Raw genomic sequence first — 13,064 nt, forward strand, 5'->3', positions numbered from 1 at the left:
GAATCCACTTTGTCCAAAAGGGATCTATTCCATTCAATTGCAAATGATCTAGATAAGACAGAGAACTGCAGCACGGGGACATAGCCGAGTTGGTCAGGTTGAGTGGTGATGAGTTTGCTATTTGGATGAATAAAGAAAGTCAAAAGTGTGAAAGATAAAAAACAAAAGGAGGAAGTGTGAAAAGTGAATGGGCCAAATTGAGGTGCATATGAAGACGTATGCTTTCTTCCAATTCATTAAATCGGGCTAATATGAATCAGGTGAATTGAGTTCTGCTTTTGGAAACTGGGTTAAGAAGGGGTGCACCGTTCCTGGAGGTACTGCAATACCAGGTCAATGCGTGGAGTGGACAGAGCAAGCTCTTTTTCCATCTCCCTGTTCTAAAAATCCATTTAATATATGGTCCCCAGATAGGGGACGTATCAGATATTAAACTGATAAGAACAGATACTACACTTGATCTTAGCCAAAAGGCCGAGAAGCGATAACCAGAATTGGTTTGGGCCTCGAGTGGCACCCTGGCCTATGCCGGACACATCTTAGGGAGAGAGAGCGAGAGGGAGACAAACCCACGCCTACACAAGACATTTTGTCACCCAAGCCAACCCTTGAAAAGGCTGCTTTGCAGAGCAAAAACAAGAAGAATGGTGCGTTTTGCAGCCGCCGCCCACTGCAATGAATCTGAATAACTCCTCCTTTAGGGCGCAAGCAACTCCCCTCCCCCTTGCAGTCTTTCCAATTCACGATACAAAAAGACGGACAGGACAGGTTGCCTGACTTTCCGTCACTGCCACCCTTTGCCATCCTTACCCGTAGAAAGCCCTTTCATCATCCCCAAACCCTAATCTTTTCCCTTTCCTTCCCAGCCCCCAAACCCTGCCCTCTGTACCTTTCTCACCACCCGCTTCCCTTCTCCTGTCATCCCCCTACCACCCGGGAAAAAAAGAGATTGCCCCCTCCTTCCACTAGCCCACCCTCCCACCCAAAGAACAACTTCTTCTGCGCAGCTTGTTTTCTAGGCAGCAGCGCTATTGTGATGTCATCGGGGGGCATTGTGACAAGCCGCCAGTGTTCCGTCTCTTCATGTTGTGCACAGTTCAAACGGAAAATACATCAACAGGCAGACTACAGAAAAGCTTACTATCAAAGGTTAGAGGGGGGCTTTCTCAGAGGGCTTTTTACAGTTTTTCTATTCCCAATTAGCCGTTTAAGTGTACTTATTGAAAGTAGTAATTCTTTCATAGGCCGCCCTTTCTTAGTATTTGACGTTCCTTATATTGCGGTATGAGGCTTCGCAGTAGGTTGCAAACATTCATCACCCATGACTGTCCCCAATTGAGCTCAGAAGCTCAATGTCTATCATGACCTCTCTTTTAGAATGTCCAAGAGCAAGCAAACTATTCCTCCAGGAGAGGGCGCCAACAGACTACTAAAGAGATCATCATTACTCAAAGAAAACCCCAAAAACCAATGCATGATAGGAATAAACAGGTAACTTTCTTTGGAGTGGAAGCGGAGAGATCGCACCAGATGCCAATTCTAGATCTTATCACACCTGTGGTCACTGCAGCAGCAGGTGAATCCACTTTGTCCAAAAGGGATCTATTCCATTCAATTGCAAATGATCTAGATAAGACAGAGAACTGCAGCACGGGGACATAGCCGAGTTGGTCAGGTTGAGTGGTGATGAGTTTGCTATTTGGATGAATAAAGAAAGTCAAAAGTGTGAAAGATAAAAAACAAAAGGAGGAAGTGTGAAAAGTGAATGGGCCAAATTGAGGTGCATATGAAGACGTATGCTTTCTTCCAATTCATTAAATCGGGCTAATATGAATCAGGTGAATTGAGTTCTGCTTTTGGAAACTGGGTTAAGAAGGGGTGCACCGTTCCTGGAGGTACTGCAATACCAGGTCAATGCGTGGAGTGGACAGAGCAAGCTCTTTTTCCATCTCCCTGTTCTAAAAATCCATTTAATATATGGTCCCCAGATAGGGGACGTATCAGATATTAAACTGATAAGAACAGATACTACACTTGATCTTAGCCAAAAGGCCGAGAAGCGATAACCAGAATTGGTTTGGGCCTCGAGTGGCACCCTGGCCTATGCCGGACACATCTTAGGGAGAGAGAGCGAGAGGGAGACAAACCCACGCCTACACAAGACATTTTGTCACCCAAGCCAACCCTTGAAAAGGCTGCTTTGCAGAGCAAAAACAAGAAGAATGGTGCGTTTTGCAGCCGCCGCCCACTGCAATGAATCTGAATAACTCCTCCTTTAGGGCGCAAGCAACTCCCCTCCCCCTTGCAGTCTTTCCAATTCACGATACAAAAAGACGGACAGGACAGGTTGCCTGACTTTCCGTCACTGCCACCCTTTGCCATCCTTACCCGTAGAAAGCCCTTTCATCATCCCCAAACCCTAATCTTTTCCCTTTCCTTCCCAGCCCCCAAACCCTGCCCTCTGTACCTTTCTCACCACCCGCTTCCCTTCTCCTGTCATCCCCCTACCACCCGGGAAAAAAAGAGATTGCCCCCTCCTTCCACTAGCCCACCCTCCCACCCAAAGAACAACTTCTTCTGCGCAGCTTGTTTTCTAGGCAGCAGCGCTATTGTGATGTCATCGGGGGGCATTGTGACAAGCCGCCAGTGTTCCGTCTCTTCATGTTGTGCACAGTTCAAACGGAAAATACATCAACAGGCAGGCTACAGAAAAGCTTACTATCAAAGGTTAGAGGGGGGCTTTCTCAGAGGGCTTTTTACAGTTTTTCTATTCCCAATTAGCCGTTTAAGTGTACTTATTGAAAGTAGTAATTCTTTCATAGGCCGCCCTTTCTTAGTATTTGACGTTCCTTATATTGCGGTATGAGGCTTCGCAGTAGGTTGCAAACATTCATCACCCATGACTGTCCCCAATTGAGCTCAGAAGCTCAATGTCTATCATGACCTCTCTTTTAGAATGTCCAAGAGCAAGCAAACTATTCCTCCAGGAGAGGGCGCCAACAGACTACTAAAGAGATCATCATTACTCAAAGAAAACCCCAAAAACCAATGCATGATAGGAATAAACAGGTAACTTTCTTTGGAGTGGAAGCGGAGAGATCGCACCAGATGCCAATTCTAGATCTTATCACACCTGTGGTCACTGCAGCAGCAGGTGAATCCACTTTGTCCAAAAGGGATCTATTCCATTCAATTGCAAATGATCTAGATAAGACAGAGAACTGCAGCACGGGGACATAGCCGAGTTGGTCAGGTTGAGTGGTGATGAGTTTGCTATTTGGATGAATAAAGAAAGTCAAAAGTGTGAAAGATAAAAAACAAAAGGAGGAAGTGTGAAAAGTGAATGGGCCAAATTGAGGTGCATATGAAGACGTATGCTTTCTTCCAATTCATTAAATCGGGCTAATATGAATCAGGTGAATTGAGTTCTGCTTTTGGAAACTGGGTTAAGAAGGGGTGCACCGTTCCTGGAGGTACTGCAATACCAGGTCAATGCGTGGAGTGGACAGAGCAAGCTCTTTTTCCATCTCCCTGTTCTAAAAATCCATTTAATATATGGTCCCCAGATAGGGGACGTATCAGATATTAAACTGATAAGAACAGATACTACACTTGATCTTAGCCAAAAGGCCGAGAAGCGATAACCAGAATTGGTTTGGGCCTCGAGTGGCACCCTGGCCTATGCCGGACACATCTTAGGGAGAGAGAGCGAGAGGGAGACAAACCCACGCCTACACAAGACATTTTGTCACCCAAGCCAACCCTTGAAAAGGCTGCTTTGCAGAGCAAAAACAAGAAGAATGGTGCGTTTTGCAGCCGCCGCCCACTGCAATGAATCTGAATAACTCCTCCTTTAAGGCGCAAGCAACTCCCCTCCCCCTTGCAGTCTTTCCAATTCACGATACAAAAAGACGGACAGGACAGGTTGCCTGACTTTCCGTCACTGCCACCCTTTGCCATCCTTACCCGTAGAAAGCCCTTTCATCATCCCCAAACCCTAATCTTTTCCCTTTCCTTCCCAGCCCCCAAACCCTGCCCTCTGTACCTTTCTCACCACCCGCTTCCCTTCTCCTGTCATCCCCCTACCACCCGGGAAAAAAAGAGATTGCCCCCTCCTTCCACTAGCCCACCCTCCCACCCAAAGAACAACTTCTTCTGCGCAGCTTGTTTTCTAGGCAGCAGCGCTATTGTGATGTCATCGGGGGGCATTGTGACAAGCCGCCAGTGTTCCGTCTCTTCATGTTGTGCACAGTTCAAACGGAAAATACATCAACAGGCAGACTACAGAAAAGCTTACTATCAAAGGTTAGAGGGGGGCTTTCTCAGAGGGCTTTTTACAGTTTTTCTATTCCCAATTAGCCGTTTAAGTGTACTTATTGAAAGTAGTAATTCTTTCATAGGCCGCCCTTTCTTAGTATTTGACGTTCCTTATATTGCGGTATGAGGCTTCGCAGTAGGTTGCAAACATTCATCACCCATGACTGTCCCCAATTGAGCTCAGAAGCTCAATGTCTATCATGACCTCTCTTTTAGAATGTCCAAGAGCAAGCAAACTATTCCTCCAGGAGAGGGCGCCAACAGACTACTAAAGAGATCATCATTACTCAAAGAAAACCCCAAAAACCAATGCATGATAGGAATAAACAGGTAACTTTCTTTGGAGTGGAAGCGGAGAGATCGCACCAGATGCCAATTCTAGATCTTATCACACCTGTGGTCACTGCAGCAGCAGGTGAATCCACTTTGTCCAAAAGGGATCTATTCCATTCAATTGCAAATGATCTAGATAAGACAGAGAACTGCAGCACGGGGACATAGCCGAGTTGGTCAGGTTGAGTGGTGATGAGTTTGCTATTTGGATGAATAAAGAAAGTCAAAAGTGTGAAAGATAAAAAACAAAAGGAGGAAGTGTGAAAAGTGAATGGGCCAAATTGAGGTGCATATGAAGACGTATGCTTTCTTCCAATTCATTAAATCGGGCTAATATGAATCAGGTGAATTGAGTTCTGCTTTTGGAAACTGGGTTAAGAAGGGGTGCACCGTTCCTGGAGGTACTGCAATACCAGGTCAATGCGTGGAGTGGACAGAGCAAGCTCTTTTTCCATCTCCCTGTTCTAAAAATCCATTTAATATATGGTCCCCAGATAGGGGACGTATCAGATATTAAACTGATAAGAACAGATTTTTTATTTAATGAAGCTTTCCAAAGCACCGCAAAAATGCATGACCGAAGTCACACCAAAAACAGTGCAAAGGCTAGGATTCGTGTGGACCCCTCCGTGAGAAGAGGATCCCCAAAAATCAACCCCGTCCCTCCGAGCCAGAAGGCCACAGCGAGGGTCAGGGATCTTCGGTGCTCCCCCAAGCCGAAGCCTGGTTGAGCCTTGTTGTTGCTCCCAGCGTCCACCGAGGCATCTTACCCAAGTGGAGTAGGGAGCTACTAGTCGTTGGTTTCGCAGCCGAGACTGCCCGGACCGTCAACCGGTGTTGGTTTCTCAGCACAAGGCTGACCGGACCTCCAACCGGGTGTTGGTTTCTCAGCCCAAGGCTGACCGGACCTCCAACCGGGTGTTGGTTTCTCAGCCCAAGGCTAACCGGACCTCCAACCGGGTGTTGGTTTCTCAGCCAAAGCTGCCCCGGACCTCCAACCGGGTGTTGGTTTCTCAGCCCAAAGCTGACCGGACCTCCGACCGGGATTATAAAAATTTCCCTTCTTAGCCAGAAGGCCGGGATAGGGCAATATGCTTGGAAAGTATGAATAGGCAAGGCGCGGCGTGCGACAGAGTCTGAGGCTTACCAGGGTCCCAACCTAGCAAGTTCAGACTCCCTCCAGGGTGTCCATTCCTGGGGCACATTGCACCATAACCCCCACACTTACTCAGTCTAATAGCCTCGATCCTGGTAGGGCCATGGTTTCCTCTAGATGGATATACTATCCTCCCAAAGTACTAACAAGCGCAACCTTCCAGTGTGCATTGCATCATTGTACTAAGGTGGCCGGAGCCTTAAACCACCTTTTCGAACGATACTACACTTGATCTTAGCCAAAAGGCCGAGAAGCGATAACCAGAATTGGTTTGGGCCTCGAGTGGCACCCTGGCCTATGCCGGACACATCTTAGGGAGAGAGAGCGAGAGGGAGACAAACCCACGCCTACACAAGACATTTTGTCACCCAAGCCAACCCTTGAAAAGGCTGCTTTGCAGAGCAAAAACAAGAAGAATGGTGCGTTTTGCAGCCGCCGCCCACTGCAATGAATCTGAATAACTCCTCCTTTAGGGCGCAAGCAACTCCCCTCCCCCTTGCAGTCTTTCCAATTCACGATACAAAAAGACGGACAGGACAGGTTGCCTGACTTTCCGTCACTGCCACCCTTTGCCATCCTTACCCGTAGAAAGCCCTTTCATCATCCCCAAACCCTAATCTTTTCCCTTTCCTTCCCAGCCCCCAAACCCTGCCCTCTGTACCTTTCTCACCACCCGCTTCCCTTCTCCTGTCATCCCCCTACCACCCGGGAAAAAAAGAGATTGCCCCCTCCTTCCACTAGCCCACCCTCCCACCCAAAGAACAACTTCTTCTGCGCAGCTTGTTTTCTAGGCAGCAGCGCTATTGTGATGTCATCGGGGGGCATTGTGACAAGCCGCCAGTGTTCCGTCTCTTCATGTTGTGCACAGTTCAAACGGAAAATACATCAACAGGCAGACTACAGAAAAGCTTACTATCAAAGGTTAGAGGGGGGCTTTCTCAGAGGGCTTTTTACAGTTTTTCTATTCCCAATTAGCCGTTTAAGTGTACTTATTGAAAGTAGTAATTCTTTCATAGGCCGCCCTTTCTTAGTATTTGACGTTCCTTATATTGCGGTATGAGGCTTCGCAGTAGGTTGCAAACATTCATCACCCATGACTGTCCCCAATTGAGCTCAGAAGCTCAATGTCTATCATGACCTCTCTTTTAGAATGTCCAAGAGCAAGCAAACTATTCCTCCAGGAGAGGGCGCCAACAGACTACTAAAGAGATCATCATTACTCAAAGAAAACCCCAAAAACCAATGCATGATAGGAATAAACAGGTAACTTTCTTTGGAGTGGAAGCGGAGAGATCGCACCAGATGCCAATTCTAGATCTTATCACACCTGTGGTCACTGCAGCAGCAGGTGAATCCACTTTGTCCAAAAGGGATCTATTCCATTCAATTGCAAATGATCTAGATAAGACAGAGAACTGCAGCACGGGGACATAGCCGAGTTGGTCAGGTTGAGTGGTGATGAGTTTGCTATTTGGATGAATAAAGAAAGTCAAAAGTGTGAAAGATAAAAAACAAAAGGAGGAAGTGTGAAAAGTGAATGGGCCAAATTGAGGTGCATATGAAGACGTATGCTTTCTTCCAATTCATTAAATCGGGCTAATATGAATCAGGTGAATTGAGTTCTGCTTTTGGAAACTGGGTTAAGAAGGGGTGCACCGTTCCTGGAGGTACTGCAATACCAGGTCAATGCGTGGAGTGGACAGAGCAAGCTCTTTTTCCATCTCCCTGTTCTAAAAATCCATTTAATATATGGTCCCCAGATAGGGGACGTATCAGATATTAAACTGATAAGAACAGATACTACACTTGATCTTAGCCAAAAGGCCGAGAAGCGATAACCAGAATTGGTTTGGGCCTCGAGTGGCACCCTGGCCTATGCCGGACACATCTTAGGGAGAGAGAGCGAGAGGGAGACAAACCCACGCCTACACAAGACATTTTGTCACCCAAGCCAACCCTTGAAAAGGCTGCTTTGCAGAGCAAAAACAAGAAGAATGGTGCGTTTTGCAGCCGCCGCCCACTGCAATGAATCTGAATAACTCCTCCTTTAGGGCGCAAGCAACTCCCCTCCCCCTTGCAGTCTTTCCAATTCACGATACAAAAAGACGGACAGGACAGGTTGCCTGACTTTCCGTCACTGCCACCCTTTGCCATCCTTACCCGTAGAAAGCCCTTTCATCATCCCCAAACCCTAATCTTTTCCCTTTCCTTCCCAGCCCCCAAACCCTGCCCTCTGTACCTTTCTCACCACCCGCTTCCCTTCTCCTGTCATCCCCCTACCACCCGGGAAAAAAAGAGATTGCCCCCTCCTTCCACTAGCCCACCCTCCCACCCAAAGAACAACTTCTTCTGCGCAGCTTGTTTTCTAGGCAGCAGCGCTATTGTGATGTCATCGGGGGGCATTGTGACAAGCCGCCAGTGTTCCGTCTCTTCATGTTGTGCACAGTTCAAACGGAAAATACATCAACAGGCAGACTACAGAAAAGCTTACTATCAAAGGTTAGAGGGGGGCTTTCTCAGAGGGCTTTTTACAGTTTTTCTATTCCCAATTAGCCGTTTAAGTGTACTTATTGAAAGTAGTAATTCTTTCATAGGCCGCCCTTTCTTAGTATTTGACGTTCCTTATATTGCGGTATGAGGCTTCGCAGTAGGTTGCAAACATTCATCACCCATGACTGTCCCCAATTGAGCTCAGAAGCTCAATGTCTATCATGACCTCTCTTTTAGAATGTCCAAGAGCAAGCAAACTATTCCTCCAGGAGAGGGCGCCAACAGACTACTAAAGAGATCATCATTACTCACAGAAAACCCCAAAAACCAATGCATGATAGGAATAAACAGGTAACTTTCTTTGGAGTGGAAGCGGAGAGATCGCACCAGATGCCAATTCTAGATCTTATCACACCTGTGGTCACTGCAGCAGCAGGTGAATCCACTTTGTCCAAAAGGGATCTATTCCATTCAATTGCAAATGATCTAGATAAGACAGAGAACTGCAGCACGGGGACATAGCCGAGTTGGTCAGGTTGAGTGGTGATGAGTTTGCTATTTGGATGAATAAAGAAAGTCAAAAGTGTGAAAGATAAAAAACAAAAGGAGGAAGTGTGAAAAGTGAATGGGCCAAATTGAGGTGCATATGAAGACGTATGCTTTCTTCCAATTCATTAAATCGGGCTAATATGAATCAGGTGAATTGAGTTCTGCTTTTGGAAACTGGGTTAAGAAGGGGTGCACCGTTCCTGGAGGTACTGCAATACCAGGTCAATGCGTGGAGTGGACAGAGCAAGCTCTTTTTCCATCTCCCTGTTCTAAAAATCCATTTAATATATGGTCCCCAGATAGGGGACGTATCAGATATTAAACTGATAAGAACAGATTTTTTTTTGATTTAACAGCATCTTTATTATCATGCACTTCTCAAAAAAAAGTAACAAACCATGTACGGTGCCGCAGCCCCGTACACACAGAAATATACAATCATTCTTACATAGCAATAGAGTACGACGCACTAAACTATACATCACGCTCCTATGCTATCCGTAGCACTCAAGCTGAAAGAAAAAGTTAGACAATAAATAACGACGAACCGGCGATTGGGGGATGGGGGTAGGGGAAAAGGGGATAGGGTGGGGAAATCACAGGCCCGAAGCTTTATTGAAGGACGCACATAAACGGGAAAAGGAGGGAGGGGGCGTGGAAGAGGTTTAGACCTCCTCCTCGGCGCTGTCGTCCGGACTGTCCATGATGGAATAGTCTCTGAGCAGGCTGTGGATCAGCCTGCGGCAGTCCTGGATAGACATCCTCTCCCTCTTCAAGATGAGCCGGTTCCTGGCGACCCATATAGCGTCCTTAAAGCAGTTCATAAGGCGCCAAGCCTCCTGGATGGCTCCAACGGTGTGAGTCCCAGGGAAGAGTCCATAAAGTACGGAATGGTACGATAGGCTCCCTCTGGGGACGGAGTTCCTCAGGTCATCCTCCAGGGCAACCAACAGGCGCTGTGCAAAACGGCAGTCCCAAAAGGCGTGCAGCGATGTTTCCTCCACGAAGGGGCACCTTGGGCAGTACCGGGTTTTGCACAGGTTCCGGGCGTGCATGAATGACCGGACGGGCAGTCCGCCCTGTATCGCCATCCATGACAAGTCCTTGTGCCCGTTGGTCAATCCAGCCGATGACACGTTGGTCCAAACAGTCTCCAGTGTGTCGTGGTGAAGTCCTGGAATGTTCTCCATTTCGTCCTTGGCTCTGATGAGTTTGTGGATAGTCTTTGGCTTCCACAAATCAGGCTTGAGTCCCTCCAGTTGGTATTCCCTCACAAACCGGACAACGTCTCCGTAGAACCATGGCGTCGTCCAGTTGTAGGGGAAGGAGCTGTCCCACTTGTCCCAGCCGAACCTTCTCCAAAGGGGGAGCAGGAAGAAGCGAGACATGGACCTACCCGCAGAACCTCTCTTGACTCGCAGAGATCGGCGAACGCAGTCACATACGAAGGAGGATCGCAGGAGGGTGGGGATATCGGGTACGCCCTTCCCACCCTTGCGAGGATCCTTGTACATGATGGTCCGCTTTACTCTGTCCATCTTGGATCCCCAGACAAAACGAAACACCGTCCTGGTAATGGCCCTGCACACGGTGGCAAGGGGGGGCCAGGCCTGGGCCGTGTACTGCAGCACGGGCAGTACCTCGTTACGCAGGACCAGTGCTTTGCCCTCACAGGTGAGGCGTCTGAGGCTCCACAGACCGATCCGTTGGGTGATCTTGATCAAGCGTTCCTCCCAGGACTTGAGGGCTGCTCCTTCCTTCCCGAACCAGACTCCAAGAACCTTGATGAAATCCGGCTGGATGCTGAAAGGGAAGGGGGCGGAAGAGGCCAGCTGCCAGTCCCCGAAGAGCATGGCTTCCGACTTCCCGCAGTTGACTTTGGCTCCCGAAGCCCGTCCGAAGGTCTCACAGGTCTGGACGAGGGTGTCAACTGAGCGCCGGTCCGCGCAGAAGACGGTCACGTCGTCCATGTAGAGCGAGCACTTGACCTCGAAGCGATCTGGTCCTGGTGCGGTGATCCCTCTGATCTCTCCATTCCGCCGGATAGCCTCTGCAAAGAGTTCTATAACACAAACAAAAAGAAGAGGTGACAGAGGGCAGCCTTGTCTGACCCCTGAGAGGACCGGGAAGGGGTCAGTCTTCCAGCCGTTTACCAACACCGAGCTGTGAATATCAAAATACATTAGTTGGACATACAAACAAAACATGTTACCCAAACCTAACCTGTGCAGAGCTTTGCCCAGGAACTCATGGGAAACACGGTCGAAGGCCTTTTCCTGATCCAACGAGATCAGGGAAGCGTGCACCCGGCGGGCCTTGATGTACTCGACCGTGTCCCGCATGAGAGCCAGGCTGTCTGCGATGCGACGTCCGGGGATGCCGCAGGTCTGATCCGGGTGGATGATCCGTCCAATAACCGTCTTCAGTCTCGTTGCCATCGTCTTGGCCAGGATCTTGTAGTCGACGTTCAGAAGGGTGATGGGACGCCAATTCTTCAGGTCGCACCTCTCTCCTTTGCGCTTGTACAGGATCGTGACCATTCCTTCCCTCAGGGACGGAGGCATTCTGCCCTCCACCACCATCTCCTCATACAGATCTAACAAGTCCGGACAGATGAGGTCCCCCAGTGCTACATAGAGCTCTGCTGGGAGGCCATCACTGCCCGGAGTCCTGCCGGACCTAAAGGATCTGGCGGCCGAGAGCAGCTCGTCCACCGTCAGAGGGACGTCCATGGCCGCCGCATCTGCAGGGTCAAGATGGTTAGTGATACCTGACAGGAACTTATCGGCGGCCTCGGGGTCGGTAGTCTTGCGGGCGTAGAGTTCGCTGTAGAAGTCGCTGACGACTTTCATCACGTTCTCTTTCCCGCGTCGCATGATTCCACTCTCATCTCGTAGTTCATTCAGGGGTGTATGACCGGTGTGGAGCTTCCTGAAAAAGAACGAGTTACATTTCTCACCCTTCTCCAGGTTCTCCACTTTGGAACGGAAGACAATTCGCTTGGACTCCTCCTCAAAGTGCCTTTTCAGGCTCTTCTTAGTCTCCTCCAGCTCCTCTCTCACGTCCCAGCCACATCGAAGAAGGTCATGCAGGGAACGCAGCTCACGCTGGAGTCTCCTGAAGTCCCTCTTCTTCACACACGCCTGTTGTTGACTCTTTGCCTGAAAGAAGAAACGGAACTCGAGTTTAACGTATTCCCACCAGTCAGAAACAGACTGGAAGCCTGCCTTGTAGGCCCGCCACGTGGAGTAAGCCGCTCTAAGCTCCTCCAGAACTTCCCCCTTTTCCAGCAGAGAGCAGTTCAGCTTCCAGGAGCCAGGGCCAACAGGAAAGCCGTGGCCCAACGCACCTTGAAAGTGAATGGCTCTGTGGTCAGAGAAGAAGCAGGGGACCATCGAGTGCCCACTCCGCCCAACCGTCCGAGAGGTAAACACGAAGTCAATCCTGGAACGCAGCGAACCATCAGGTCGGCACCATGAATAATTCACAGATCCGTGTCCGATGGAGCCCACAACGTCCACGAGAGAGGCTTCGGTCACCATCTCAATGAGCAGTTTGGATGTGACGTCTAACTTGGCAGCCGTTCCAGAACTGCGTCCATCCGCCTCAATCGGGCAGTTGAAGTCCCCGGCCGTCACTACCATCCTGGTGGTGGCGAGCTGAGGGCGCAGGGCTCGGAGGAGCTCCAGTCGATCGTTCTTCACAGGAGAAGCGTACACATTGATGAACCTGACAGGTTCTCCAGCCCAGGTACCGTCCACGAGCAGTAACCTGCCGCAGACGAGTTCCTGAACTGAGTCCAACGTGAAGGCGCTTCCCCTGATTAGCACGGCGACCCCTGCGGACCTACAGTCGCCCCCGCCGGACCAGTAGGACGGTCCATGGGTCCATTCCCTGGCCAGATGGCTGAAGGACCTAGAGGAGGGAAGGGAGCATTCCTGCAGGAAAAATACATTACTAGACTGAGTGTTAAGGAAAGCAAAAATCGTCTGACGTCTGAACTTGTCTCTGATGCTCCTAACATTAATGGAAAAGATGTCAATGTTAGCAGTCATTGGAGGGAAGAGAGAGTTAGTGCAGGCGATGTGCCTTAGTTACCACTCCGGTCGGGCGGTTCTTCTTCTTTGGTGTCTGTCGGTGATGGTATCACCAGCAGACCTTCTTCTTCTAGCCGGTCGAGTAGAGATGTTGCCTCAGTGGCTTCCGACTCCTCCATTTC

The 13,064-nt window shown here is 49.2% G+C and overlaps 5 non-coding genes and 2 pseudogenes across 5 annotated transcripts; all 7 read right to left on the reverse strand.

The window, feature by feature from the left end:
• Window positions 1-295: 295 nt before the first annotated feature.
• LOC142282435 (U2 spliceosomal RNA) lies at window positions 296-486 on the reverse strand. The gene has a single exon (XR_012744348.1). It is a non-coding gene; the product is annotated as a U2 spliceosomal RNA (small nuclear RNA).
• A 1,387-nt stretch (window positions 487-1,873) lies between these two features.
• Window positions 1,874-2,064, reverse strand: LOC142282436 (U2 spliceosomal RNA). Its single transcript, XR_012744349.1, has one exon. It is a non-coding gene; the product is annotated as a U2 spliceosomal RNA (small nuclear RNA).
• A 1,387-nt stretch (window positions 2,065-3,451) lies between these two features.
• Window positions 3,452-3,642, reverse strand: LOC142282438 (U2 spliceosomal RNA). The gene has a single exon (XR_012744351.1). It is a non-coding gene; the product is annotated as a U2 spliceosomal RNA (small nuclear RNA).
• A 1,387-nt stretch (window positions 3,643-5,029) lies between these two features.
• LOC142282498 (U2 spliceosomal RNA) lies at window positions 5,030-5,221 on the reverse strand. The gene has a single exon (XR_012744407.1). It is a non-coding gene; the product is annotated as a U2 spliceosomal RNA (small nuclear RNA).
• Window positions 5,222-5,922: 701 nt separating this feature from the next.
• On the reverse strand, window positions 5,923-6,064 carry LOC142282510 (U2 spliceosomal RNA; annotated as a pseudogene).
• A 1,387-nt stretch (window positions 6,065-7,451) lies between these two features.
• Window positions 7,452-7,642, reverse strand: LOC142282439 (U2 spliceosomal RNA). Its single transcript, XR_012744352.1, has one exon. It is a non-coding gene; the product is annotated as a U2 spliceosomal RNA (small nuclear RNA).
• A 1,387-nt stretch (window positions 7,643-9,029) lies between these two features.
• On the reverse strand, window positions 9,030-9,237 carry LOC142282499 (U2 spliceosomal RNA; annotated as a pseudogene).
• Window positions 9,238-13,064: the final 3,827 nt, after the last annotated feature.

The sequence above is a fragment of the Anomaloglossus baeobatrachus genome, unplaced genomic scaffold (genome assembly GCF_048569485.1).
Source record: "Anomaloglossus baeobatrachus isolate aAnoBae1 unplaced genomic scaffold, aAnoBae1.hap1 Scaffold_509, whole genome shotgun sequence".
Taxonomy (NCBI): domain Eukaryota; kingdom Metazoa; phylum Chordata; class Amphibia; order Anura; family Aromobatidae; genus Anomaloglossus; species Anomaloglossus baeobatrachus.